Source organism: Macaca mulatta, chromosome 3, assembly GCF_049350105.2.
Source record: "Macaca mulatta isolate MMU2019108-1 chromosome 3, T2T-MMU8v2.0, whole genome shotgun sequence".
Lineage (NCBI taxonomy): Eukaryota > Metazoa > Chordata > Mammalia > Primates > Cercopithecidae > Macaca > Macaca mulatta.
The window spans coordinates 155,924,299-155,948,994 of NC_133408.1; the positions used below are offsets into that span (position 1 = coordinate 155,924,299).

General features: G+C 38.0%; 1 long non-coding RNA gene across 3 annotated transcripts in view; it reads right to left on the reverse strand.

Moving 5' to 3' along the window:
- The window catches only part of LOC106997619 (uncharacterized), a 258,203-nt gene that overhangs the window by 127,207 nt on the left and 106,300 nt on the right, over nucleotides 1-24,696 (reverse strand). The gene's annotated exons all lie outside the window — the stretch shown is intronic.

A 24,696-nucleotide genomic window follows, 5' to 3' on the forward strand; every position in this document is an offset into this window, starting at 1 on the left:
CACCCGGTCCTCAAGTTAGAGACAAGCCCCTGAACTGAACGGGATCTTGGAGGTTAGCTGACATTTTACCAATGAGAAAACTAAGGTGGATAACTGTTGAAGATCAAGGGGAATGCTGAATTTTCTTTTTTCAAAAATAAACAACAACAAAAAAAGTCTCTTCTTCCAGCTAACATCTCAATCACTTACCCAAAATGACTTTTAAAAGTTTCACATTCTTTCTGCTAGGATGCCAGCGGCAGCAGCCTACTCCATACGTCAGGCAGTGTTTGTATATATTTCAGCGTATCCAAGCAAGGCCTTTTTAACTTTCCATCCTACAGACGAAGCTGTACTTTCCTGAATGGCAGCCAGGAAAAAACTTGGGGATTTGGCAGGAAGACTGTGGGAAGCCTGGTGTTCCACCAGGCTGAGATCTGGAGCGGAGCTTTCTACAAAGGCAGAGGAGCGAAACACCTCCCTTTGTTTAGCTCTTCATAGGAGGACAAATGGAGCCCCCAGATTGCAATCAGGCCCTATTGTATAAACTTGGGGTTTCCAGGCCATACAGCATTTTTGGCAGCAAATCCCTTATTATTTTTCAGCTGGAAAACCAATTAGCATTCTTTTTATATCTGGGTGTTAATACTTGGGCCTTAGAGCAATTTTTTGGCCACCGGCCCACATGACTGTAGTCTCTTGGGCAATGCCTGACAAATTGAGATAAAACCGTTACTTCATGTTTTCCTACAAAGACAAAACAAAAACTGTTTCCTGCTCTTATTAATTGGATGAAGTCAATTTCCACATTTAACAAATAAAAAGGTAAGCATAATCAGGGTGTCAACCCACGGCTCTTATCTCTCCCCAGGCTGGTTCCTCTGCAGGAATGTGAGGGAGCAAGACTTGTCAGGTTCTGACTAAGCTTTCCTTTAATTGGAGAAAAAAAAATCCTCCTGGGCAACAGAGACCTGTCAGGTGAATGGGCTGCGACCACCAAAAGGTCACCCTTTGGCCTCAGTGGCATTTTTGCTTCACAAGCCTGAGTGATGTGATTTACCTGAGAGAAAGAATTGTTAGGAGATTCCAGCCATGACAAGTGGATTAGTCATAAAAGTCAAGAGGACACTGCCCAGTTTAAGAGGAATAAACAGAGCCAAACATTTCCCTATCTCGAAAGCATAGCAAAGTCAAGTTCACGCTCCGGGAATGTAGTTTACGATTAGAGAAAGCCATATCTGGGCTGCTGTCTCAGAATATCTAAGCGAGTGGAGAAGAGGAGGAAAGGAGGTTGGAATGGCTGTGGGAGGTGCCCATCCTGTCAAGTGTTCATCTATGGTAAACAACCCCTGCCATGGCAACACAGCCTCAAGCAGCAAATCAGAGGAGCTCGGACCCCCAGCGAGCAGACCACAACTTGGGAAAATCTCCAGGATGATGCAAAATATTTCGAAGGGAAGTGGTAAAACAAACAGAAAGGAAACACAGCCATACAACTGCAGCTTGAAGACAAAAATTTGTTAGGCACAAAAAATAGTTTGGGTGCAGTTACAGGAGCATTTTTGTGTTGCTGGTACTGATTGTACATCTCTTTGCTAGAAATGGCCTGAGGCCTTGCCGCTCCCTTTCAAGACTTTCTTTGTAAGTAGTGGGTGGTGGCATCATTTTTAAAAAATCCACTTGAAAGACTTCTTTAAAGAATTTGTACAGAACATTTTCTTTGCAAGAAAATCTATTCTGAAGCAATATTATTTAACAAGGGGGCTGTGTTTTGAGTCATAAGAAAATTTATTATCCAATTTTTTTTCTTATTGCTATATTTGCTATCAAGAGCAGAAAATGATAGTCTATAATAATTTAGAGGAGTGACTAAAAATGCCCAATCATGCACAGGAAAAGAAGCATTCGATTTGCGTCTCTAGAGCCAGAAGTCACCCAATTCTCTACGCAGAGGATGGCCATACATCGCAGTTTGCCAGGAGAGTCTCAGTTGACTCTAGTCCAGATTTAATTACCAACAGTGCCTCTTTCACTGACAAAAGTGTGCTGGTTTGGATAGTAAATAATTTGGTGACCCTATTGATTCACAGAGCCCAAAAATCTTCTGTCCGCTCCTACTCTCCCCAGGGACAGCAGTCTAAGACTCTAAAAATCAGAACCGAAATGCAAAATGAAAAAGAGAGTTGGGTGGGGAGTTGCTACTACCTGGCAAAGAAGAAACCTCGACAGTCTGGCTTTACCTAAAGGAAGCATGGAAGGACTGTGAACAAAATTAACTCTGTGTGTATTGAGGAGAGGAGAGTACCTGCCTTCATAGAGACCCCCTGCAGCAGCCTTTAGGACTATCTGGGAGCTTCCCACTGGATTATACACCAAAGTCTAAACAAGTGCTCCTCTGTCAAATCCTGGAAGGTAGACAGTCGTTTCAAGAGCAGACATGCATCCTGCCTCTTTTTGTGCCTTGCAGCCCAGAAAGTATTGCTCAGATATTCCAAATCAGAAGGTGTTCAGCCACTTCATACTGCCACCAGCCATGCTGCTGGCCTGCAGCTATTTGGATCAGAATGGAACTCTTTGATCTGTAAACTGATCTAAGTTTAACTATGGCCTGGGCCCAAAAGGTGGACTAATTTTGGCAACTTCCCCTGTACACTTTTATCTAGAGATAAAAGGAACACTTGGAAGTATAAACAGAAGGTGTATTTCTGTAGGCCCAATAGTCAGCACATCAAAACACAAGACCATAGAAGCTGGTGCTGAATATTAGCTCTGATTTTAGAAAGCAGCTCTACTCTGCTACCTCACTCACTGGCAGCCAGGAGGACCATTTCCTTCTGTTGTAAACGTATGAAGATAACATAACATTACAGAACTCAGAAAGGAAAGACGCGTTTCCAGTACAGTGACTTCCATTTCTACGTGAATTTTTAAAACTGAAAACCATGATTTTTAAGTTATAAAGTAATTACAGTGGCTTTGGGTCCAGGAGTCCAAGGCTCTCATACAAATATGTGGGTGATTGGAGACCTGAGCATCGATACTCTTCCAACCTCCTTGTCTCTCAAGTGGTCTGTGCTTTAATCAGACCAGTTAGGAGAGTGGAACATAAGTTCCCTAGGGGCAGCCAGCTTGGCGCTCCAGAGAACAGTTATAGCTTGCCCATGACCTTTGCACTATGTGAATTTGTCAGTGAAGGACCAAATGAGAGAAATGCAAGAGCCCGCCAGTGTTTAATGTAGCCCATTTTAACTTATAGTCAGAGCTACTGTCTATTCCAGAATAGGACAATGGACAGTGAAGTTCTAAAGGTAGTAAGGTGGTTTTTCTATAGGGACATGCAGCTGAGTACACAGAGGTAGTTTAGCTGCATGCAAATCAGATAAGCTCTGAGTAGCAGTATTTGGCACCTTATTGCCAAAGCAGTCTGTTCTATAAGAAATACAATCACCAAATTAGAAGGAGGCATTTCTAGTCTTTCCTTGCTAGGATCTAAAGAGACCAGCGAGTTTCTTCAAGGACTCTTGGGACACATAGGACCTGACTAACAAAATAATGTGACATGGCTTAAACACACTGACATGACCAACTACCCCCGAATAGTGATTTGACAAATGGAAATGAAGTAACCAGGCTAGTGCTGGGCAGAGCTGGTGGAAAGGAATACCGCAGAGTTTGTGTGTAAAAGGGCTCTAATATAGAACACTGAAGAAACACTGGGACACATTTTTTTGTAGGTCATCAAATGGCATCACAGAATCAATTTGCTGAAAAATACATAATATTAACTCTAATTCCTTTGAATGAAATTACCTTGTTTTGTTGACGTAAAAATTGGGAAAGCAGTACCACCTATTTGGGTTTTCAGTGAGGATGTTTTCCCAGTTTCTGGGTAAGGGGATATGACTCAAGCATGAGAAATACGAAATTCCCATTAAGCTGTTCTGGTTGATCAGGCACAATGGCTCATGCTTGTAATCCCAGAACTTTGGGAGGCTGAGGCAGGGAGATTGCTTGTGCCCAGGAGTTTGAGACCAGACTGGGTAACATGACAAAACACTATTTCTACAAAAAATTAGCCAGGCATGCTGGCACATGCCTGTTGTCCCAGCTTCTCGGGAAGCTGAAGTGGAAGGATCGCTTGAGCCCGGGACGTCCAGGCTTCAGTGAGCTGTGATCACTCCACACATTCCAGCCTGGGCAACACAGCGAGACCCTGTCTTGAAAATAAAATAAAAATAAAGTGTCCTGGCCATCTCAGAAATCAGAATTCCACATAAAGTTTGGGAATTGCGTTAGATCATGTCTAAGACCTCCTTCAACAACGCAATTTTTGCATAGCAAGGATCTGAATAGTCTTAAAGGATTTCCTTTTATGTTCATTTCAAAAAAACCCTCAGAAGAGAAAAAATTGACAGCACAGCCTGAGGTCAAGAGAATACATAAGTACAGAGAAGACTGAACTCAAGTTAGCAACAGACATGTGATTCCCACAGTCTCCTCAAAGCAGTTCTCTATCATGTGAGGAAGAGCTTGAGCCACCAGACCTGACCTTTCCTGAATACTCCTCTTTGATTTAACAACAAAAAATTATTTTAGTTAAACAATAAGAACCACATGACTATGCTCTCACACAGTAAAAGAGTCAATCCATTAGATCGCTAGACTAATTCATCCTGCATAACTAAAGAAAGTAAATTTCAGGTGCTTTTGCCATACACACATCGTTACAAAAAGTAGCAACTATGTAAGGGGAAGAATATGTTAATTTGCTTTTCTGTAATTATTTCACTATGGATAGTTATATCAAAAGAGCATACTGTACACATTAATGTACACATTAAATCTACATTTTTTTTTTTTGAGACAGAGTCTTGCTTTGTCACCCAGGCTGGAGTGCAGTGGCATAATCTCTGCTCACTGCAAGCTCCACCTCTGGGGTTCACGCCATTCTCCTGCCTCAGCCTCCGGAGTAACTGGGACTACAGGCGCCCACCACCACGCCCAGATAATTTTGTTGTTGTTGTTGTTTTGTATTTTTAGTAGAGACGGGGCTTCACCGTGTTAGCCAGAATAGTCTCGATCTCCTGACCTCGTGATTCGCCCACCTCGTCCTCCCAAAATGCTGGGATTACAGGCATAGGCCACCGCGCCCTGCCTAAATCTACACAACTTTTATTGAAAGGAAAAGGTGCTTAAGAAAAAATACCCAAAAGCAATGAGGTAAAAAATAAATGAATACAGTGTATTTATACATATGTGAGACACATATGTAATGTATTACATATGATTCTGCTATGCTGTGACAACCTGTTTTTATTTGGGTCTTAAGGCTCTGCACAGTGGCTCACGCCTGTAAATCCCAGCACTTTGGGAGGCCAAGACGGGTGGATCACCTGAGGTCAGGAGTTTGAGACCAGCCTGGCCAACATGGCAAAACCCCATCTCTAGTAAAAATACAAAAATTATCCAGGTGTGGTGGCAGGCACCTGTAATTCCAGCTACTTGGGAGGCTGAACCAGGAGAATCACTTGAACCCAGGAGGTGGAGTTTGCAGTGAGCCGAGATTGCACCACTGTGCTACACACAGCCTGGGTGACACAGCAAGACTCCATCTCAAAAAATCATAATAAAATAAAATATATTTCGGTCTCAAAAACTTTTAAATTTAACATGTAAAGATCTAGTTCTTTCTTTATAATAATGGAATGTTCTGTAATATGGTTACATCAAATTTTGTTAATGATATAGTTTGTTTCTACTTATTTGCTATTATAATACCTATTATAAATAGCAAATACGCTTGTAAATATGTCTTAGTGCCTATGAGTATTTCTGCAGAACAGATTCCTAGAGTGTATCACAAAATCAAAGAGTAGGCTTACTTTACATTCTGGTAAATATCATCTATTTTATCTATGCTTTGGAATTTCCTCTGTAGATGAATCTTTGTATCCTCTTTATACCTTCTACTCAGTTATTTGTATTTTTCTTCATACACAAGCACTCTATATATTATATTTTATATATGTTATAAATATTTCTCCTAGTCTGTAGCTTATTAACTTCATTTTTATGATTATCAAACAGAACTTTATTTTTTCATTTTTATGGGGCTCAAAGTTATACTTTCTTATATGATTTATGAGTTTCGTGTATTGCTTAGGAAAGCTTTCTCTACCCCCAGAATTATAAATTTAAAAAACATTTTCTTCAAATACATTTATAATTTAACAGTTACTTTCTTTAATCTCTCTGAATATTTTTGCTTATGTTATGAACTGAGTAATTTTTTCCTAGGTTAGCCAATTGTCACAATGCAAGTTATTGAGAAGTCTTTAATAATTTTATTGAGCTGAGATGCTACCTTTGCTATGAACAATATTCTTGTACATGTCTGGGTTTGTGTTCTATTTTTTTCTCTTAATGTGTTTGTTCATCCCTATGCCTAAATACACTGCTTTTATACTATATTCTCATTATTAGTAGGTCATATCCCATTGTTATTTTTTATTAAAAGTTAATTTGCTAATCATTGGTATTCTTTTCATATGTGAGAACCAGCCTGTCAACATCTTTACAATGTGGACTCTTCCCACTGAAAAATATGAAATAGAACTTCATTTATATAGGTTTTTAAATACCCTTTTATAAAAGTCCTGCACATTTTCTATTTCTTCCCAAGTATAAAATGTGTTATGTTGCTATTGTGAATGAGATTTCTTTTATCATTATGTTCTCTTAAGTCATTATTGCTAATGTTTCAAAGGTACTAATTTGGCCAGGTGCAGTGGCTCATGCCTGTAATCTCAGCACTTTGGGAGTCTGAGGGGGCGGATCACGAGGTCAGGAGATCAAGACCATCCTGGCTAACACAGTAAAACCCCATCTCTACTAAAAATACAAAAAATTAGCCGGACGTAGTGGTCGGTGCCTGTAGTCCCAGCTACTCGGGAAGCTGAGGCAGGAGAATGGCGTGAACCCGGGAGGCGGAGCTTGCAGTGAGCTGGGATCGTGCCACTGCACTCCAGCCTGGGTGACAGAGCAAGTCTCTGTCTCAAAAAAAAAAAAAAAAAGTACTAATTTGTGCATATTGACTTTTATATCTGACCACCTTATTATGCTGTTAACATGACCTCTTAAATTCTAATCATTTTTTATCCTGATTTTCATGATAGGAAAACCTTATATATTTCCCTAATACATTGATGGGATTTTAGTAGAACTTCAATTCCGAAATGTTTTAAGATGGACCAACAAACACCTATCCTTTGAGAGCTTACATAAGGCTAAGAACATTGAGTGTACCACTGGGACCCCTCAGGAAAACATGTTAACTCTTGTTTGTGAAACTTACAGTCTTTCTATTTTGACATAGGGTTTGTGATATGGTTTGGATTTGTGTCCCCACCCAAATCTCATGTCAAACTGTAATCTCCAATGTAAGAGGAGGGGCTTGGTGGGAGGTGATTGGATCATGGGGGCAGTTTCCTGGCTGTTATCATACTAGTGAGTTCTCATGAGATCTGGTTGTTTAAAAGTATGGAGCATCTCCCCTTTCACTCTCTCCCTCCTGCTCTGGCCACATAAGACGTGCCTCCTTCCTCTTTACCTTTCACCATGATTGTAAGTTTCCTGAAGCCGCTCTAGCCATGTTTCCTGTACAGACTGCAGAACCGTGAGCCAATTAAACCCCTCTTCTTTATAAATTACCCAGTCTCAGGCATTTCTTTATACCATTGTGAGAACAGACTAATACAGATGCTTGTTTCGTTTGGATTTTTTTTTTTTTTTTGTATAGGTCAAGTACTATATTCCTTTTCTAGTAGGTTTTCCTACTCCTCTCACATACATACGAAAAAAGAATTCTCAAATTTAATAGCCATTTTCATTGCTTGCCAAAAGACCACCAGTGAAGTACATAAATATATAAATTACACACAAAAAAAAGTATTTTTAAAACTGAAAAAATAAAGACAAGAGGAAATCATTTTCAGCTTCACTGTCACACAGCCCATTTCTATTCTTAGCCAGCCTGAGTCTTCCACAGAAGAGCACCCTCTAGGTCAGGGTTTGCTTCCCTGACATGGAAACACTGCAGCCAACTTCCTTTGAGCAGGTCATCCATCAGCCTCCAAGGCCACATTTCCTGTGGGAGGGAATTCCTGATGGTGGAATCCTTGCTAACTTCCTTTTCCAAAACTAATTGCTTCATATAGGGACATGTTCTGTCTGCTTCCATAGGTCCGAAAGGATATAGAAACATTCAGATGAACAGCTCTGAGGTGATCTTGTTCCTCCATTTTCTTTCTTACAAGCTAAGGGTTCATTTCCTTCAACTTAATTGTACAGAGTAGAACCTTTTTGGTTATAGATGCAGATACAATGAGAGATGTCTAGATGACAAGATGTCATGTTCTATCTATATTGATCCATTCATAATGAACTGGTTTGGTCCCTTTGCCATTGCTAGCTGACTGTGGCTTCCTAGAGCACTGTTTGGAGAGAGATCTGAAGCTGCCTCTGGCTACAGTCAACAAATAATGTCTGTCATGAGCATGGGAGGGAATGTAGCAGGATGCCCAAGAAGCACTGGCCATCTTTGATTATAATTGAATTTTGTTTCTGAGCTTATTTCTATAACCTTATAAGTTTTGTTCATTTATAGATATTATACATATAATATACATATCAAAGAAAAAATACTGTGCTTTTTTTACTTGTATCAACAAAGAAGTTTAAACAGTTCCGTGCTCTTAAATCTGGGAAGCCTTAATGCTAAGCACTGAGTATATAAATTTATACCCTAAATAAAACTTTGGCCAGAATACTATATTCTATACTTGCAAAAATACTATGGTAGTTATGACTTTTCCTATTATCATTAATAGTAGTAGTAATTGTAGTATTACTAGTAATTATAACTCTCTCAAAACCCAACTTGGTATAATTTTGGGTGGCATATAACATCATCAGTAAAGTATTTTCACATAACACTCACAAAAATAGAGAACTTTATTTTTACAGTTCACACATGCTAGGTGGCTAAGGGCTAAAGAAATACCGTGAATGTTTCTGGTTTTTACCAAAGATCAGTTATATGTTTTGTGTAACTGAGGGAGTAACACAACCCAAAAGTTAGAATTTGCATACTTTTTGAGAAATAGTCAAGAAAATAACAATATGCTGTTCTAAGCATTAGAGGTTTCCAAGTCTGCTCTTCAGAATGGGATTATCTGGGAAACCTGGTAGAGATGACAGTTTGTTTTTCTTTGTAAGAAGTGTTGAGCTGTGGCTTAGGGTATTAAATAATAAAAACTCAAATCTCTATTTTCCATATCCACATATGTACAATATTTTACTTCTTTATGGGCAAAAATTTATTCTTTCAAACTACCCCCTACTATGCCTCAACATGTATATTACATTAAAATTATGTCATACGTAGAGAAAGAAGAGGGAATTCACTTGGAAAATTAGCTAACAGTCATCTTAATCGATTTCCACAAACCACCATGTGACAAGTGGGAAGATGCTCCTCACGGGAGTTCCCACTCAAATTTGGGCAACAAAACAAACATTCATATTGATAACACGCCTTTGTGACTTTCCCGGTTTTTAAAAGCATGTCAACTAGCCATCTGAAAACACATTTGCATGAAATGTAATGGTACTTCTTTCCAGTGGTAATATACCTATCATTGTTTTCCACTAAGTACTTGACATGGCCTTTGTAAATGAACTCGAGTAAAAAAGGAATTCTAGATTGTCTGACTTGCTTACCATTGGCCAGTATCTTGTTGAGGTTCACCCTTCTTAGAACTAACACACAGACTTGAAAGAGAGATTTCTGCTCAGAGCAACAAATGGATTCAGAAAACTCTGAGAAATACTTTTTCCATAATCTTGTCAAGTAACATGTAGAAAAGGCTGAAAGTCTTGCTGTGTTTCACTATGATGTTTATATGCTTTGTCATACCTATTGTTTTACAACGGCCCTGAAATGCAATAACACTGAATAATATTTTAAAATGAGTTGAAGTTCATAGTGGGATACAATAGTAGGAATGTTCAGTTTCACTATTTATTTATTGGAGACAATGTCTTTGGTGTGACTAGGAAGCCAATGCTTCTTTTAATTTATGTTGCATTTGCTTACTAACACATCTAACAAAATCATATTGTAGGACTTAAAGACTTTAAACTTAAATTCCATGATTCCATTTTACCACAATTTTTATTTTTAAAACTATCAGAAGTCTAAGATAATCTACCTCAGAAGATATGGTATGTGTAGGAAAACTAGGACAGCTCTACACTCATACATGACACTCTGCAAACCAGATAGAAATCGATCTAAGCAGCTCTTCTTTATCACAGCAGTGCAGCATGTAGGTTAAGTTTACATTGTCCTCCAGGCACCCTAGACAGGAATCACAGTTCAAAAACTTTCTAGCTGTGTGTTCCAGTACAAGTGACTTCAGACATTTCTGTTTTGAGTTTTCTTAGATATAAAATGGGGGTAATTATAGTCCTACCTCAAAAGGTGGTATGAAAATTAAATGAATAAATAGACATGAAACAACACTTAAAACAGCTTCAAGCACATTAACAAGTGTCATTTAAGAACTGGGAAGAAAATAGGATGCGGAAGGTTTGGTGAATAAGCAGTTGTCATCTAGGAGCATGAATTAACAATAAAACAATGAAATCTATTATCTAAAACTGGGAAAGATATAACCAGGTGTGTAGTGTTGACAGTTTTCAGCCTTTGCTTCACCTAGTCTTTGTATAGTAATGTCTTGCATGATGCATTAGACTCTTAACACAGATTGCAATGCCTATTCATGTTTCACAGGATTGATTTCAGAGAATTTCCTAAGACACATGGGCTGGATGACAAATGGACAACTACCAAAGACTTTTTTAGACCACCGTAATCGTTTATGAAATAATGTATAAAATTTATGGACTTTACATTTTTAAATCATAATGGTTTCTTTTTATTCGCAATGTATTCTCTGGGTTTTCTTTAGGTAATTAACTCAGTCTGGCAGAAAGCTAGGCACACATTCTCAGAAGTTGTAAAGAATTGGGATGATCGTGTATGCCATCTGTATTAAATAGCATTATTTATGAAACATTAGCTATCAGCAAGTAACTTTATAATTATTGCATAAAGAATGAAGCTATGAGGCAAGATCATCCAGTTTAAAGGCCAAGTATTAACACTATTAGGTACATAACGTGGCCATAGCATACAGTACAAAATGGTATCACAGAATTTTAAAAATAAAAGAGATCTTAGAATCCATATGGCCTAACCTTCTAGATTTTATATTTGAGTAATCTAGGATTAATAGTAATGAGCATAAATCAACTAGAATGCCAGCTGTGATGTTAAAGAATCCAAACAAGAAATTAGGCCCCTAAACTCTGTCTACTAGTTTTTCTTTTAAACTAATCCTAAATACCTCCTTGTTGCAAAGTTCAAAACTTCTCCCTCTATATTGACATTGTTTGGTGATTAAATTGAGAAATATGTTTCATTTTATAGACAATAGGTAGAAAACATTAGGTCATCTTTGATTAACTGCTAGATATCTTTCTTGGCTCATTGCGTCTATATATTTTTCAAATGATTTATTATACAGAGATTCTCAATGATTTGTGTCAGCCAGGCTGCAAAGGAAAACAGGGCTCAGCTGCAAAATTAGGGAAACCATCAGTAACAACATGAAAACTTCTCTTATAATATAGCTTAACAGAATGAAAATGGAAGTGAAGTTGTTTTAGTTTTGTTTTGCCTGTAACCTTTTCCTCTTGCATCGTTGCTTAAAACCACATTGTCATCTTCCTTCCTTGAAAAGACCCAATAGATCCTATCTTTGCTGTTGGCACTTCCTGGAGATGAGCATTTGAAAATACCAGCTAGAACTTCACCACTGTCAATTCTAACCTAAGCTTTAAATACCACATCACCGCAGGCAAATGGTATACATTTATGGGAAAGAAAGCACTTTATTTATCTTACTAATGTGATTTTATGGATGAGTACAATGTATTCAGTGCTTGCAGCCATTCTATCCAAGGATCTGTCATGTTCAGACAGAGATATCTGGTGCTTGATGGAGGATGGCATCTACGCTGCAGTGGCATTTTATTAAATCCTGCAAATAGCACTATACTCTGCTACAACACAATGGCATACCAAAAGCTGAGCTACTTTTTTTTAGGAGCTTCTATTGATGTTAAAAAGCTAAAAATGTCTTTCACCACTGACAGCGATACTAATGAGAAGGACTTGAGCACTGGCAAGAGTCAGAATATGTCAAGTTATTTCTGTAATCACATGAATATATCCCTCATTGTACCCCTTTTTGTCGAAAATCATCAAGAACTGCCTTGTTGGTCCAGTGTCTTTATTGTACTCCTTCAAATTAATTTTTTAAAAAATTAAATATAGGAGTCAATTTAAAATTGAATACCTTTAAAATTAAAATTTAATTTGGTAAATTTAATTTAGTAAATAAAATTAAATATTAATAAAGAAAGCGTAACATTCTGTGCCCCTACCACTAAAACATTTAAATAAGCAACACACACACACACACACACACACACACACACACAGAATTAGGTCCATAATTCCTCTTCTGAAACTCGGGGACAGCTATGTTTCAAAATTCAAAATTTTTGATGAATTTTAAAATGTAACAGTCTGTAAATTATACATTATTTAATGTTTCTGTCATGGCCTGGGTCAGCATCTGAAAGTAAAACACATTAATATCCTTATGGCAGAAATATGAATTCACCCTCAAGAAAAATAAATAACAACACAAAGGCCTCATCAATTCAGAGTAGGTTTTGCCACCAAATGAGTTTGTCACAAACCTATGAAAAGTTGGTTTTCATAACTTGTTTGAATTCTGGAATTGTAAATGAGGGATGGTGGGCTTATGTAACAAAATCCATTTGGAGCTTCATTCATTCTGCCTGTTTTGAATACCATTGAAGCTGGATTTAGAATATTATTTGATCTTGTATACAAAAATGCAGTTACAGAATCAAGTATGCTTTGTGTCTATCATTTAAATATTAGTCTATTTCTGAAATCTCCATTGCTGTAACAGTGTAAATTAATCTGCTTTATCTTGTCAGTAAATTATATTAGCTAGAAGGATAAAACTTGGCAAAAAATTATTTAAAATGATTGTATATAAAAATCTTAAGTGAAACAGATTAAAAAGGTACTTTTCATTGCAATTATTTAGAAATAAGACAAATGTATCAATTAACAGAGATTATATTTTGACCTGCTTATTGTTTCTGTTTTTAATACTTAAGATAATTTTTACAGTGAATCTACGTTTTGCAGTGTAGGTTTTAATTCAGATATGTGAGAACCACAAATCAGGAAATAATTGCCATTAAAAATATCATTTGTTACTCACAGTTCCCAAATGGAGGCAGCTGCCAAGCCACAGGTGGCCAAACAAGGAAGCACCAGGGTCAGTCAGGAGGCAGAAGGAATGAGGGGGAGATGTGGGCAAGAGCTTTTGGGGGTTTTACGAGAAGGAATAGGAAGGCAGGATAATAGGCTTAGCATTGGTTCGTTTGAAAAATTTCAGTGAGGTCTGGGGTGTCCTTCATTGTCTGGTACCTGGCTTTGGGTGATAGGGTGGGTAGATTAGTGGCTCAGAGTATGAGAGACTACTAAAGGAGGTAGTGGGGACTGACTCTGGATTAGTTGGTTTGCATATGAAAGACATTCTCACTGGCAGGCTAGTCATTTGCTGTCTCTAGGATTTACCTAGCCCTGGGAAGGGCAGTCTCTCCAGTGTCAGTGAGATGTCAAAGTATCAGATACAGAAACTGGAAACGGTGGTTATCACCATCTATAAATGCACAAAGTCATACAAATTTAAACCAATCAAAGAAATTATTTCCTTATTAGCTTTATTGTAGTTCTTTCCTAAAGAGCAAATATATTCAATTACTACATTTTACCTATTTTTATTTAGTTTAAAAGCTGAATTGTGCTCAAGGTGTGATGATGTATGACATAGTGCATGCTCAAGGAATGTTAAACTTACTCCCTCACCACACTTCCTCTTCCTTTTCCTTGTTTTCATTCATTTATTGAGTATTTACTGAGAACTCACTATGTACAATGCTACGTATCAGGGATGCATCTCTTAGTCATCATGGAGTGAACAGGGAATACAGATATTCAATAAATAACTACACACAGAATTAATTATTTGGCACCCTAGGATGCCAGGAGAAAGTGCTGTAAAGAGGTATCATGCCCTCATTAGTCTGAATTCAAGCACGTCATGTAAATAATTTTTAATATAATTTAAGACAGTTATTTACTTTCATGCATTTTGCAAAATTTAAACTTGAAATCTTCTGAAGGTGGCAAGAAGTAGAAATTTTCTTTTAAAAGTCTTATGTAACATAGTAAAAATATATGGGGCCAGTGCGATGGCTCACACGTGTAATCCTAGAACTTTGGGAGGCCGAGGCAGGAGGATTGCTTGAGGCCAGGAGTTCAAGACCAGCCTGGGCAACATAGTGAGACCCTGTCTCTACAAAAAACTGAAAAATTAGCTAGGCACAGTGGCTTGTGCCTGTGGTTCCAGCTACTCAGGAGGCTGAGGTGAGAGGATCACTTGAGCCTAGGAAGTTGAGGCTGCAGTGAGCTGTGATTTTGTCACTGGACTCCAGCCTGGGCAACAGTGAGACCCCGTTTGGAAAAAACAAATATATATATACATATGTATTACATGAAGAAATGTATCAACAAGACATAAAGTAGATATCTAAATTATGAGTTTTCATTATGCCCTTAAGACTGTTCCATTCTGTCGTATTATTTATTGGGAGTTGCCTCTTATATTTATTAGGTACAAAAACCAGCAAGTATGAGAGTAGCTTGATGATTTTGTATTTTCCTGGGTAGTTTGTTCTTTTTTTAAGTTTTCATTTAATAAAAACATTAATTAGTATTTTTGAATGTATTTTTTTTCTGGATGTGCTAATTTTAAACCTCATACGGGGTTAGATAATACAAGACTACGAGCAAAACAATGTGAATCCTTTGCTGCTATGAATACAGGGTTAACAAATAGCTGCTCTTCAGGCCCAAAACAGGGACACCTTTTTGATTCTGTGGTTACCAAGGTCACAACTATCTTCAGCCTTGTGCCTACTGGCAAAGGAAGGCTTCCTGGTCCTTGACTTCAGCCTTCACATTCTCACTAGTGTAACAGCACGTGGCCAAGGATGAGACACAAATAACAGCATGGCCTCTAGTGCCTCCCTTCTCCATCCTTCCTCCTGCTTTGCCTTTCTTTTCTTCTTTAGTATAATGTGCTAATACCATGCTATCTCTGTTCTAGAGTGGCAAAAAATAATTATTTTTATAAATATCATAAGATCCTACATCTAGGAGAGAGCTCAAAAGGGTATCTAACCTATCTTTTTATGTTTATGATTAATAAAAATTTTACACAGCTGTATGTGGTTCAAAAAAGTGATTTCTGTGATAAGGTTTTTGCAATAATAAAAATGTTTGTTCTCTATGAATTATCAATTTATCATGAGAATCTCCATAAACTTGCCATAAATGCTTTCCAAATAAAATTGTCATAATACTATAAAACATTATCTCAGTTACATTAGGAGCTATCTTTTAACCAATCTATTTTCATTCTTCTTTTGTAGATAACCTTTCTGTTTTCTTAATAACTCAGTTTCTGAACAGACACCCATAGCACTTCGTTCTTTGATATCATGTTTTCTATTAAATGACTTTTTGCACATTAACAGTAAAATTTAATAACAACAGATTTTTTCTTTTTCTGTAGTATTAGTGCCTTATCTGAGATATTTTGGCATATAATAATGTATCTTACAAATATGACAAAATTTTCAATAAAAATGTATTTCCCTGCTTACCAGAGATTCCTGACAAAACTGAGATGGAAGGAGCAACCTCAGTGTTTTTAGTTTAATTTTCTAATGACCTCTCCATTCAGTTTCTTATTAAAGGAGTTGTATATGTTGGATCCTTTGCACTATAGCCTAGATGCCTTCTCAGGGCTCAGGACAATGAAGGTCTGTTTTGTTGCTATCAGCTTTCAATTCTGGCAACAATGTTGAACTCTAAATCAGGTTGGAATCTGTCTTCATTTAAGTTTTCTTGAGATTAAAGAGCTAATGCTGTTTAAAATCCAATTAAAGTATGCCTTTACTGATGCCTGGATGTTAGGATCAGTTATGCTGGGATTGAAGCTTCCAGGTAACCCCTCTGCCCACCTAACTGATCTCTACTCCCATCTTTACATTAAAAGCAGTCTGTGTGGGTTCAGTGTTTCCTGAAGTGTGATCTATGAACCACCTACCTCATAATCCACTGCAATATTTATTAGAGATGCTTGTTTGGTGGCCGTAGTGTACACAATAGTGTTCTGACCTCAAAATTCACATCCACCCAGAACCTCAGAATGTATCCTTATTTGTAAATAGGGTCTTCGCAAATATAATTAGTTAAGGTTATATTGAACTAGGACAGGCTCAAATTCAATGACTGATGTCTTTATGAGAAGAAGAGAGGACGCAGAGAGACACACAGGGAGGAAGGCCATGAAAAATAGAGGCAGAGATTGGAGTGATGCAGCTACCAGCCAAAGAATGCCAAGGATTGCCACTAATCAACAGAAGCCAGAAGAGTCAAGGAAGCATTTTTTTCCCTAGAGCATTGAGAGGGAGCATGGTCCTGCCAACACCTTGATTTCAGACTTCCAGCTTCCAGAACTGTGAGAATAAATTTGTGTTGTTTTAAGCCACTGTGTTTGAGGTGGTTTGTTACGGCAGTCCTAGGAAGCTAATAGAGTGGACTTAAGCTGCCTAGCTATTTCCAGTGTTCCCCTAAGTGCTCACTACAGTGGGGCCATCATAAAAGCAAGGAAGCCATCCTTACAGGCCATTATGCTGGGATAGAGTCTTTCCCCAGGCTATGGGCCTAATGCCCACAGAAGCTGTTCTTGCCACAGTTACTAACAATGGCAATGGGGCCAAGTCCAAGAGTCTCTTCTGAGTCCCTCTCTTGAGCTTTCTGCTGTGCTTGTCACTGTTGATAATTTCATCTAAACCCTTGATTCTGATTCCACCCTCACCGTGCTCCCCTCATACCCTTGATCCTCTGGTTCTGTCGCTCTGCTGTTGTTGCATCCTCCTTCTCTGCCTGTCCTTCAATGTGGGGATCCTCCATGCCCAGCAGAGGCCCTCTCCACATGTCTCCTACAAACTCACCCAAGAAAAGTTATTCCTGCACCTCAGCTTTGAATAACTCTCCATGTTGACAATTTCTGAATATTTATCTCAAGCCTAGATCTCTCTTCGGAGCTGCAAACTCATACATTAAACCACTGATGCATAACTCACTCTGTATGTAATATTGGCAAGTCAACTTTTACATATCCAATATTGAACTCATTACTTTCCTCTCCAAGGCTGCAGTTCTTCCTGCGTTCCCTGCTCAGTGAATGATACAACAGCCTACCCATTGCCAAAGCCAGGAACCTAGACTCCTCTATCTTACATACAGGGGTGTTTCAGTGGTGGCAGACTGGACAGGAGAATTGCTACCATTTGTAAAAAAACATGCAGGTTATATGCATTTCCACTAAGCACCCTCCACCTAGCAACCTCCATTTAACCCAAAACAAAGGACCTTAATCCCCCATATTAAGGGGAATTAAGGGGACTTACATACAGGTTACCCCTTACATACAGGGGTAACCTGTATGTAAGTCCTCAGTAAACGCTGTGTCTCAATCGCTGCGTCTAGGTCTTTTATTTGACCTCTCAGCCACGGTGCCATCCCTCCTGGAGTCAACAGGGGTTCAGCATGACAGTGGGTAAATTACTAAACACTCACAAATAAGAGTAGTGGCTAAGAGTTCCACATTGTGGTACTTCTCAAAGTAGCCAGGAAGTTGACATTCTATTGTTTCAATACAATACAGATCTTTAATCAAATGTAATCACAAAATTCCGCTGTCAACCACTGGAGAAAAGCATAATATCAGATTTAGGTAGAGATCAGGGAGATAAAAGCTTAAAGGTGAAGTATTCAGGGAAGAAGAAAAGAATTTTAATGTTGGGAAGGCATGTATATTAGTCAGGATTATCCAGAGAAAGGAAGGAAAGAGGGAAGGTGGGGAAGGGAGGGAAGGGGAGGGAAGGGGAGGGGAGGGGAGGGGAGGGGAGGGGAGGGGAGGGGAGGGGAGGGGAGGGGAAGTATAGATATAGATGAAGAGAAAGATTTATGATTTATATATAGATTTACTCTCATATAATTATGGAGGCTGAAAAGTTCACAGTCTGCCATCTGTAAACTGGAGAACAAAGAAAGCCAGAGGTACAATCCAGTCCAAGTTCAAAGGCCTGAGAACCAGAGGAGCCAGTGGTGTAGATCTCAATCTGAGAGCAGCATAAGATGAGACGACATGTTTCAGCACAGCAGTGAGGCTAAAGAAAAACAGGCAAATTTCTCCTTCCTCTGCCTTTTGTTCTATTCAGGCCCTAAAAGGATGAGATTGTACTCACCAACATTAGGGAGGACAATTTTCCTCGCTCAGTCTACCAGTTCAAATGCTCATCTCGTCCCAAAACACGCTTACAGACACACTCAGAAACAGTGTTTTACCAGCTATCTGAGCATTCCTTAGCCCAGTCAAATTGACACATAAAATTAACCACACAGCACAAAAACAAAAGTGAGATCTCTCATTAGTTAGGGGGAAATGTGTGGAATCTTCTGCATCAGTGGGAAAATCATTGATCATAAATGGTTAGATCAACTTCCTCCTCTGAGCCTTCTGAAGAGAATGAGAGAATGGGAGAAAGCAGAAGAGTGATTATATCTGAAAGAATGAGAGAAAGCAGAAGAGTGATTATATCTGGTGGTCTTCATCTTCCAAGTAATGTGTGCGTGTATATATATATACACACACACACATATACGTATATATACACACACATATACATGTGTATATATGTATCAACACACACATATATACATATACACATATATATGAACACTAATATTCTCATGAGTGTCTAGAAACCAGTCATGTGATTAAAGCTTGAATTACATAAACACTTTAACTGGAAGATGAGGGAAGAAAAAAATAGCAGAAAAACAGAGGTTTCAACTTATGGAAAATCTTAATTAGCTACATGAACTAAAAAGTGAATAGGGAAAAATAGCATGAGTGGAATGGAACATGTAGAAATTATATTACGCAACTTTTTACATTCAGAAAAAATATTCTATTGCTCTATTTATTGAACATGAAACTTCACTTTGCATAAATAAAAGTGTACCTTCTCTGGTGCAATATGAAAGAGCCATGAGGCCTCTCCTCCTGCCCATAATAATCAGTGGGGACATTTTCATTGATTATTTGTGCACTAAGGGCAATATAGTAGGTTCTCAGACATAGCACTTCAAAACACACAAAAAAACCATACAAATGCTTTAACTAAATATGACAATAACTTTCTCATTTACACTCAATTACGTTACATTAGGCGAGCACTGTCATTCCATAATCCATTAAAGGATGCCACAATAATATCAGTGCAGAATGGAATAGAGATACCAGGCATGAGGCCTAGGAGAGCAGTCTGGGACAACTGTTTACATTATACAAACTGAATCTTATTTTTTCTATTTTCTGTTACAGCCAAATCTATACTGCATTTTATTCCCTTCAATGAGATAACAATAAAATCCATAGGATTTTGAAATGTTACTAACATTTTTAAAATGTATCCCAAGCCCCAAAATCCTTATAAATAGGTACTTTGAGAGAGCTCAGGGACTGTAACCATTTTGGATTTTTTTAATTGGCTTTCAGGTTTTCCTTCTAAATAAGTCAGCATTCAATTAGTCAATGGCAAATTTTCACAATAGCTTAACTGGCAACATGAAGGCATCAGCTTAAACTCATTACAAGTTACAGCTATCTGCTTTTCCAAATTGTTATTTATCATCCTACCTACCATAGGTTCTTTTCAGTCACACTTCCTTCCACATTTACTAAGTTAATGAGCTCAAGAAAATGAAAAAGAAATGAAGTTTCAAAAATCCCCTCTGACATTTGAGATTCTGAACTACATTTCATAGAGCCAGGACTCTGAGTAATCTAAAATAAGAGCTGGCAACAAAAGCTTGCCAGCTGTTGCACATTTACCAGCCCAGTTACATTTTTCCTCCCTCTCGGCTGCATAGTTATAAAGGGCCAGTATGAACCTTATTTGGATTAAAATTCGTACCATTCACACAACACAGTTTCTTTTAAAAGTTTGCCTGTTCATTTTCTTTATTCAGTATTTATGTTGAAACTAGGTAGTTTTGATGTCCTGTCATATTTTTGTAACTATAAAATGCTACCATGTAACCCTGCAGAAAGACACTTTGACCTATTTGATTATCAGAATGAGATAAAATTTTATCTTTGTGGCAAAAAAAAAAAAAAAAAAAAAATCCTATGAATCAACAGCTAATGGCACATTCGCACTTTTCTATTTTTATGTCAAGCTTCATTTTTAAAAAATGTAAAATATTGTAGGGGTGTACTGGGGTCCCTGAGACCGTCCCTTGCTTGGAGAGTCCGTAAAATGATCCATGGGAGCCAGCATGTAGTTGTACTCACAGCTAAGACTTATAAGGGCGATGTAGTGAAGATATACGGCACAGCATAAGGGAAATAGCACAGGCAAGTCCAGAGGAATCCACATGCGGGCTCCCTACGCTCAGCCCTTCCCATGAGAGGTCACACTGAGCATCCTCTTCCACAGCAAAAAAACGCAGCACCTGTGTGATGTTTCTGTCCCACTAGAGACTCCGTACCTGTATCTGTTCTTTCTCGCACTGCTGTGAAGAAAATACCCAAAACTGGGTAATTTATAAAGGAAAGAGGTTTAATTAACTCACAGTTCCACATGGCTGGTGAGGCCTCAGGAAACTTACAATCATGGTGGAAGGCAAGGGGAGACAGGCATCTTCTTCAGAAGGTTGCAAGACAGAGAAGCGCCCAGAGAAGTGGGGATGAGCCCCTTATAAAACCATCAGGTCTCGTGAGAATTCACTCAGTATCGCGAGAGCAGCATGGGGGAAACTTCCCCCATGATTCAAATAAGTCCACCTGGTCTCTCCTTTGACGCGTGGGGATTATGGGGATTACAATTGAAGATGAGCTTTGGGTGGGGACACAAAGTTTAACCATATCAGTACCCAAGGTTTTTATTCGGAGCTTGTCATGTAGACAGCTCCTGCTTACCATGTACCAAACTTCCAGACCCCCAGGAGGAAAGCAGGTGTTTGGCATACAACACGCTGTGTTTCAGTCTAGGCACAGCAAACCAACTTTATCACTAAGGGAACTGGTGAGAACACTCCCAAATTCAAATTCTCAGACATCAGCCATCTTGCAAGGCTTTTTGAAGAATTGAAGTCTCAGACCTGCTAACTTAACACCTTTCTTCCCAAAAGGACATTTGCAGTTTCTTCTAGTTTATAAAAGGCATCATTTAAATTTAGAGAATAAGAAAAAAATATTTCTAAATAGGTTTTTGTCTAGATTGATATTTAAACAGTTAAAACATTTGACGATAATCTGGATGATATACATTTCACCTTCAAATATAAAGTAAAAGAGGAAATTCTACCACAGAGGGACTTTTCTCTAATTGAAAAAGATCCTTTGAGAAAATTATTTGCTTTTGCAGATAACTGAAGAAATTAGGCAACATTTTCTAAATTTTCTTCTAGAATGCTGTAAGTTGAGGTCATTCCCCATCATTCACCATAAGACTGGGTAGTTTATAAATGGAATGTCTCATTTTTGGAGGCATCCATAGACTCAAATTTAAAAACAGAGACTGAAAAACTCTAGTTTTCTATTGTGTTTTGCACTTAATTGCCTTAAGCAATGCCAAAAATCAGCAAAATGCTGCTATGAGCGTTGCCTTGACATTTTCTTATAGGTCACAAAATATTTAAACATTTTCTTTGTTATTCCAAAGGTGATTAGCAAGTAAAAGTAATTAGGTTTAATAATGTATTTAAAATAATGAGACATGTGAACCCGAATATGTATATATACAGTGATCTTGATGTCTCTGCCAATGTTATTAACATAGACGAGGAGTTTTTTTGTTATAATTTAGGGCCTTATAAATGAAGAAGCAGCCACAATGTAGAATCTCAAGACTGTCAGAATAATGTACTAGTACTTTTCCAGAGCTCTTGTGAACAAGCGACTTTAAATATTAATTTTACCCAGCATTATTTTTGCTATTTTGATAACTTGAAAACTAGATTTGTTATCCCAAGGGACAGCACATGGACCAGGGATCCTACCTTCATGGCATAAACACACATAGGTCCCCTGAAATAGGATGCTACTATGTGAAAGAGAAATGGGTAAACCATAAAAGAGTAAGCATTTACCAAAAAGAGACTGTGTTAACCCCAAGTAAGATTATTTTAAACTAGAAGAAACAAAAACAATACACATTAATAAGTCTACCTGTCTCACTTTCTCCACTCCCCACTCAACCCACCACTAACAGGGCTTGAGGGTAATATTACCACAATTACAGAAGATTAGAAATTACAATTCTTTTTTGTATATCTGACTTTTAGCATGTGTATTTGACCCTGTAGCACCATCATTAAATAAATGAATCTATACTATTATATGGCATCACCCATGTAAGAGGTGAATCATCAACCCTTGCATTCTAGAGGCTATCCTCATGTGACTTTTGATTTAGGATTATTCTGCAAGGTTAAAAATATGTTTCGGGTATTTTTCCTAAGTGGTGGCAGTTGTAGCTTCTTGGGAGGAGAAATGAACAGCTCCAAGATCTTCTCCTAGGATCACTGATGTAGCCCATGTATTAAGTCAGCCCATCTAAAGCATAACATCCAAATTTAAGACAATCCATCCAGTTAGTTCTCTTGATGTGGTAGCACTCAATAAGTAATTTTATGTATACAGACCATTTCCTCGATGCTATGTAGCAGTGTCTAGCACATAGGAAAAGCTTAATAAATATTTAGGGAAAGAAAGAAGGAAATGAGAAAGAGAGACGGGGAATGAGGAGGAGAGGAGAAGGGGATAGAGGAGGAGGAGAAAAGGAAAAAGAAGAGGACAGAAGGTCAGCCAAAAAAACAAAACTTAAAAACGAAAAATCCATCCTGGCTTTCAACTTCATGTTCCCACCATGACCATCATCACAACTTTCACCTTACTCTTTTTCTTTCACATATACTCACCAATTTGAGTGACTTGCTCCAGTTAGGTGGTATCACTCTGAGTCCAGTCGGGAGAAAGAAATCACATAGTAATTTGAGCAGGTAACATTTTGCATGAATAATTATTAACTATAAGAGGAGATTAGAGTATTCATTGACTAGTAAGAAGTAAAGAAAGCTCTAAAGAATATAGGAATCATAGGTATAAGGAGCTGTCTGTAGTAGGTAGAATGTGGTAGCTTAAAGGACCAGAAAACCCTAGTAACATAAGTGAAACAAACAGAGAGGTATATTTTTCACATCACAGTAAGGTGAGAGGTAAAAACCAGCTGGCTGTGGTTCATTAAGAGCATCAGTGATGCTCTCAAGAACTCAGGCTCTTTCTGTCTTTCTGCTTTGACCACTTTAGATTTTTATATTTTTGTCTTCAAGAGGGTTATCACAGTCCCAGGCATCATTTCTGGGTTCAAGTAAGAAAGAGGAAAAGGTGACTTCAGTCATGTCTTTCAATTAGGAAAACAAAAGCTTCCTTAGAAAATCCTCATACTTCCTCCTATCTCAGTGGTCAGAATTGAGTCGACCGACCACCCTGTCTGCAAGACGGGCTGTGAATGTCGGTATCTAACCTGCCAACCTCTATAGTGAAAGGAATACAGGGGTGGGAATGGGTGTTAGGTTGGCCAGTCAGTGTTTGTCACACTATCTCCTACATACATCATACTAATTATTTTTTAGTGCCTTTGCTTAAATTGCTCCTTGAGTATGGAAAGTCTTTTTCTGAATCTGCTCACTTATCTTTTTATTTTTTTATTTTTCTATTTACAAAAATTAAGCATGCTTATTATATCAAAATTCTACCCATCTCCAAGTCCCATCTCATGTCCTACTAAATCCATAAAAATTGTAGGCAATTCTATTTCTCCTTATTTCCTTTTCTCTAAATTCTTGAATAAATTACAAAATTTAATACATAGGAATATATAGTATTGCACTATATATGAAATACCATATTATACCATATACCATATGCCTATAGCAACTGCATCTGTATAAATTAATTGCATTATAATATATGTGTTAGCTGCCCTTCTAATTACACATTTTAGGATATGAATCCTCACAACAACCCTAAGAGTGTGTCCTATCATTTTCTCTATTTTACGGTCAGGAAAACCAAGGCACAGTGAGGTTAAGTAATTGCCCAAAGTCAATTAATACATGGCAGATCTAGAGTTTAACACCAGGCAGTTCAGCTCCAGAGTCTGTGCTTACAAGCACTTTGCTTTCCTGCTTCTTTAAGGAGATGTTGCTTAACTTTTCTGAGCCTCTGTTTCTCTTCTGCAGAAATAAGGTGATAATACCGTCATGTGGTG